Source organism: Nymphaea colorata, chromosome 8 (assembly GCF_008831285.2).
Source record: "Nymphaea colorata isolate Beijing-Zhang1983 chromosome 8, ASM883128v2, whole genome shotgun sequence".
Taxonomy (NCBI): domain Eukaryota; kingdom Viridiplantae; phylum Streptophyta; class Magnoliopsida; order Nymphaeales; family Nymphaeaceae; genus Nymphaea; species Nymphaea colorata.
In genome coordinates, this window is record NC_045145.1 from 18,035,577 (window position 1) to 18,042,272 (window position 6,696).

The following is a 6,696-nucleotide window of genomic DNA, read 5'->3' on the forward strand; positions in this document are numbered from 1 at the left end:
ACTGCTCGTGCGTGGCTGGAAGATTGGGGGGAGGGCATTTTGTTGTTCAAAGTTCCTTCCTCTTTGTTCTATATCCTACAGGCCATGCGTTCTATTTCTGTTGCAGATTTAAAGACTGCTATTCAGGATTACCTTGATGCGAAGCGCTTGACTTTGGGTGTTCTACCTCATCTTAACCTTGTCTGCCTATCTCAATCTCAAGATTCCTGGCAATGGAAGGGCTTAGATTGGGGAAACGTAACATGGTAGCTTATTTGAGAGGACATAAGAAAGAAAGGAAACTCCCTCTATTGGAAAAAGGCCATTTGGAATGTTGTTGTTCCCCCAAGAGCCCAGTGGTACACCTACATCGTGAGTGAGGGTAAGTTGAGCACTATAGACAACCTCCAACAGAGAGGATTTCATTTGCCGAATCGATGCCCCCTCTACATGTCTTAGGAAGAGTCTATCCATCACCTGTTCTTTGTTTGTCTGGTCACTACTGGCCTTTGGCAGCACATCCTCACCAAATTCCACAAATCCTATCGAACTTTCAGGTCTTTCTCGCAAGGTATCCAGTGGTGGATCGCCTCCTCTTTCAAGAGGGATGGCAAAGCAGGTGTTGGCGACTAACCTTTCCAGTAGTGATTTGGAAAGTTTGGGCATGGAGAAATTCAACAGTCTTTGAAGACTGGCCCATTTGCCCACAACAAAATTTTGACAAAATCTGAAAAGACTGTTGCTTAATTTATCAATCTTTCGATTGGCCACCTGACCAGAGAAGGGAAATCTCTCTTTGGGTGAACACAAACTTCTTTCCCGGTCTTAATCTTCTCAAAGCAGATTATGAAATTCTTATCCAAATCGCCATTTTAAAAGTGGATGATTTTGTCAAGGTTGGGACTCTGATATCCACCAAAAGATAGATTCAACACAAGGAAGCACTTCCAGGCTTCCTGTTCACGTTCTATTCACAGTCTTCATTCCACGAAACTTCTTGTTTGGAGCATTTACTGTCCATGTTGCAGATGGAGAGGCAGAATGTACAGGTTCTCTCTAACAACATACAGTGGATTCAAGTCATGTGGCAAGTGATTCGCGATCAAAATCAATTACAACTGGGCTTCCAACACATACGCAGGCTGAAGTCGCACCTCAAGTTTTGTTGTCGTAACCCATCTAGGGAGATGGGTGTCATTTTGTCTAACTCTTTGTACTCCAATGTTCTCCTTCATTGGGACCCCTCCTCTTGTGGTTGGAAGTGAACTCGTCGCTTAGCCTTTTCTATAAGTAACGCTTTTGGGTCTTTTGTGTAAATTTTTTCAACTCTTTTGTATCTTTTGTTCATAGTTCTTCAATAAATTTTGGTGAGGAGCCTCCCCCCATCAAGGTTGCATTGGAAGAAAGAAACACTAGCCAACCACAATGATGAAGAAAGTAACAAATGTAATTGTTACAATGGCAGTAATGCTGATAAGGAAACATCATCTGGCCCAACTAATGAAGGCAGTAATGCAAGACAATGGCTGGCCAGGGCAATCACTAACAAGAGACGAGGATGTAGTTGTCAAACAAAGAGGTGCAACAATTAAACAAGGAAATAATAGTTGTAAATTAGATATTGTTTCCTCTTGTAAAGATCGATACAAATCCTGTAATTCAAGAAATGATGGTGCTTGTAATTCTATTATAAATAGAAGAAAGATCCAGGCCTATCGTCACTAAGAACGATATCTGCCTTTGTGGACGTAGGTGTGAGTTTACACTCAACCACGTTAAATCAAGGATTAGTCTCTTGAATCTCTGTTTTTCTTCATGGTATCAGAGCGGGACAACTGTATGGCGTAGAGCGGTTCTTCTTCAAGCATGGGGTCTGCCCCAAACAAATATCCTTACCCGTACAATCTGAACGTTGCTAACAGTGTCGATCAAGCTCAATCAAAGGAATTTTTTGCTATGGCAAATGCAGATGATGGGGCTCATTGAGAGCCAGGATATGACTGGTTTTCTAGATGGAGAATACCAGTTGCTCGCACAGTTCCTCACCACCTCTAATGGAAGTACAATCACAGAACTGAATCCTGACTATCTTGCTTGGCGAAAGTCAGATCGATTCCTTAGAGGATGGATCACTGGGACTCTTGCTGAGGAAATCTTGGGCATTATCATCGGACAACAAACTGTCATGGAGGTCTGGACCACCCTAACTCAGCATTTCACTAACAAATCTAAGGAGCGAGAAACGTTTTTTATGCAAAAACTTCAAATGCATAAGAAAAGGAACTCATCCATTGATGAATATATTTGTAGCTTCAAGAAAATTTCCAATGAGCTCGCTGCCATTGGAAAGCTTATTGCAAACGAAATTAAAGTCTTTTGGCTTCTCATTGGCCTCGGAAAAGATTATGAATCTTTCCGAACAACCATATTGACAACCATGTTGAAACCACCATCACCCTCATACCTTGAGGTAGTTGCTCTTCTTCAAAATCATGAAACCATGAGGATGTTAGAAGAAGATTCCCCTAGCACCCACATTGCATTGCTCAGTCACCCTCAACCAAGTCAAAGGAACAAGGGAGGCAAAAATCAAAACTTCAATTCTAAAGGACGTGGTTTTGTGCAAGCTAGTCAAGGTAGTTCATGGAATTCAAACAACAAAAACAAAGACGGCAACCAGAACCGATCAGCTCAAGAAAAATGCGTAATATGCCAAATATGCAGCAAAGAAACCACACTGCTCTCAACTCCTTGCCTAGGTTCAGTCACAAAAGGTCCCACAAGCTTTAGTCACCATGAAAGCACCTGATAGTCAAGATCGACAATGGTTTCCCGACACCGGTGCATTGACGTCTAACACTAAAATGATGGTTGGAAATTGAGAAAAATTAGATATTACTCATATAGGGCAAACTACTATAGCTAATGGACGACAAAAACTTGTTGATAATATTTTAGTTGTTCTCAAGATCAAGAAAAAATCTTATCTCTGTCAATCAATTAACATTTGATCTTCCTTATGTTTTTGAATTTTCAACTAATGAATTTGTTGTGAAGGAAAAGACGACCAACAAAGTGGTATACGGGGAAGAGGCATGAAGATCTCTATGCAGTCGAAAATAAGGGAGATGGCAGCGACCGGATTCATGAAGTATATTTCTCTACATGATTTCAAGCAATGAATAAAGATGTATGGCACCAACGTCCGGGCCATGTTCATCGTGAGGTAGTAAATTTTCTTGCAAATAAAATGGTTATTCGTGTGACAGGCTCTAGCTCCTTAAACAACATATGTTCTAGTTGTCAAATGACAAAAATGTGTCGTCTTCCTTTCTTACTAGTGGATGAACATTGTGACAATTTTCTTGACAAAGTTCACTGTGATCTATGGGGACTAGCCCTAGTTATTTCAGTTGTTAAATTTTGATGTTATGTTGTCTTTATTAATGAAGCCACCCGATTCACTTGGTTTTATCCCTTGCGCTATAAATCAGAGTTATACCAAGTGTTCACGATTTTTGATAAATATGTTGAAAATCAGTTTGATAAGAAAATTAAGAAGTTTATGAAGGAGGCAAATTCAATAGTCATAAACTTGAAGTTTATTTGCAAGAAAATGGTATACATCATCACAGAGCCTATCCTAAGATGCCACCCCAAAAATGGAATGGCAAAACGGCGTCACCAAACCATTGTCGAACTCGGGTTGGCAATGATGTTCAATCCAAATATACTAGCTCGATACTAGGTTGAAACTTTTTCCACTGCAGTTTGGCTTATTATAGACTGCCCACTCCAACGTTGAAGATGAAATCTCCTTTTGAACTGGTTTTTGGAAAAAATCCGTCTTACTATTGTTTGCGAACATTTGGGACTAGATGTTTCCCATATCTAAGGGATTACGCTCTCAACAAACTTGAGCCGAGATCCTTACCATGCGTATTTTTGGGATATAGTAATACACATAAGGGATACAAGTGTTTATATCCACCTATAGCAAAAATATATATATCCTGACATGTTGTCTTTGATGAAAGTATTCCCTTATAAACAGCTTAGAGCACTCTTTTCTTTTACTTCAACCTGCAAAGACGGAGCGACATATAGTGATTGGACGACATTAGATCATTGTCCAGATGATAACAAAGATGATTCATACCAAGTGATCAATCATCATCCCTTGCACAATGGTTTATTAGACAATGTTTTAGTACAAGAGTCACATAGAAGAGCCGACAATATTTTAGCACAAGAAACACATGGTGGAGATGAAAATGATCTGCTTTCACCAGACAATGAGGTAGAAAGTCAACAGCCTGAAGAAAGACGGTCGATCCAAGAAAGTTCAAATATTCATTCCATGGTAACTCGGGCTAAGGCTGGTATCTTAAAACCAAACCCTAAATATTTTTTGGCATTAACGGTACCACTTGAACCTAAAACTGTTAAGCAGGCTTTTAAGGTTCCAGTTAGAATAGTGCTAACTATTGCTCTCTCTCACAATTGGGATATTCGACAAATGGATGTCAAAAATACCTTTTTACATGGTGATTTAGATCAATCTGTGTTTATTGAACAACCACCAGAATTTATTGATGACAAAAAACGAATTTATGTATGTCAGTTACATAAAGCTCTCTATGGCTTACGACAAGCTCCAAGAGTATGGTACGATCGGTTTGGCACTTAGCTTCTATCAAAAGGTTTTTTCTTCAGCATCTCTGATTTCTCGTTATTCATCTATAAAGAAGGACGCGTTATCATACTTCTACTATTGTACGATGATATAATCTTAACTGGTAGCAATCCTATGCTTCTTCAAAAATCCATTCGGCAAGGAGTTTTCTATGAAAGATTTGAGTTATCGTCATCATTTCCTTGGAATAAAGGTGATTGAGTTTTTCGGTGGGCTCTTCCTAAATCAAAAGTGATATGCCTATAGCCTGCTGGAAAGAGCCACAATAACATCGTGCAAACCAACTGTTACTCCTTTGATTCAAAATTACAAAAATCCGATTGATGACACACCTTTTTCAGATCCAACACTTTTTCGGAGCTTGGTGGGAGGACTCCAATACCTCACTTTCACGCGGCCCAACTTCACTTTCGCTGTCAACTTCATTAGTCAATACATGCAAACGCCCATGGTCAGTCACTTCCAACTAGTTAAAAGACTCATTCGATACATTAGTGGCTCCATTGATATCAGTTGTCATTTATATCCTCAAGAGCAACTCCGACTTCATGCCTTCTTTGACTTTGACTGGGCTGGTTGTCAAGAAACACGTCGCTCAACTACTGGTTTCATTACATTTCTTGGCACTAATCCTATCTCATGGACAAAAAAAAAAAAACAACCCACAGTAGCCAGATCTACCACTGAGGCTGAGTATTGATCAATGGCATCCGCTGCTGCTGAATTAACTTGGATCACACATATCCTTAAAAACATCGGACAGACTTTATCTCCTAGAGCCACTGGTTCTCTATTGTGACAACATGTCCGCACTTCACGTGTCTGTCAAACCGGTCTTTCATTCTCGCATCAATCATGTCGAATTAGATTATCATTTTCTAAGGGAAAAGGTTGCGCTCGGTCTTCTTACAACTCAATTTGTTCCATCGACCCAATAGGTGGCCGACATTTTCACCAAAGCTCTCTCTCGGACCACCTTCGATTTTTTAAGAGGCAAACTAGCACTTTCCATACTGCGCCTAGTTTGAGGGAGGCTAAAGGCGATATCAGGGGAATCAAGAAGGAAACACTAGTGAGCCACACTAATGAAGGAAGCAACGACAATAATGGTAATCGTTATATCAGGAAGGAAACACAAGTCAACCATGATATTGGAAGAAGTAATGATGGCAATCGTTACAATGGCAATATCAAGAAGGAAACACAAGTGAGCGACGCTAATGAAGGAAGCAACGACAACAATGGTAATCGTTATATCAGGAAGGAAACACCAGTCAACCACGATATTTGAAGAAGTAATGATGGCAATAGTTACAATGGCAATATCAAGAAGTAAACACCAGCCAACCATGATAATGAAGAAAGTAACGACTGTAATCGTTACAATGGCAGTAATGTTGATAAGGAAATGTCATCTGGCCCAAGTAATGAAGGCAGTAATACAAGGCAATGGCTGGCCAGAGAATTACTAACAAGAGACGCGAATGCAATTGTCAAACAGAGAGGTGCAACAACTAAACAAGGAAATAACAACTGTAGATTAGATACTGTTTCCTCGTGTAAAGATCGATACAAATCCTGTAATTTAAAAAATAATGGTGCTTGTAATTCTATTATAAATAGAAGAAAGATCCCAGCCTATCGTCACTAAGAACGATAGCTGCGTTTGTGGACGTAGGTGTGACTTTACACCGAACCATGTTAAATCAGGCATTAGTCTCATGAATCTCCGTTTTTCTTCATTTAGAGTAGGGGTGGGCATCTGGTCGGCCCTGGTCTGCTCGTCGGGCCCGGTCCCGGCCCGATATCCCAGGTCCCGGCCCGATGGGGGGGGGGGGGAAGGGGGAAGAAGGAAAGGGAGGCTGGAGAGGACGTGGAGGTGGAGGGGGGGGGGAGAGGGGGAAGAAAGAGAGGCGGAGGAGGTGGAGGGGGAAATGGGAAGAAGGAGAGGCAGAGGTGGTGGAGGCGGAGGGGGGAAGAAGGAGAGGCAGAGGTGGTGGAAGCGGAGGGGGGAAGAAGGA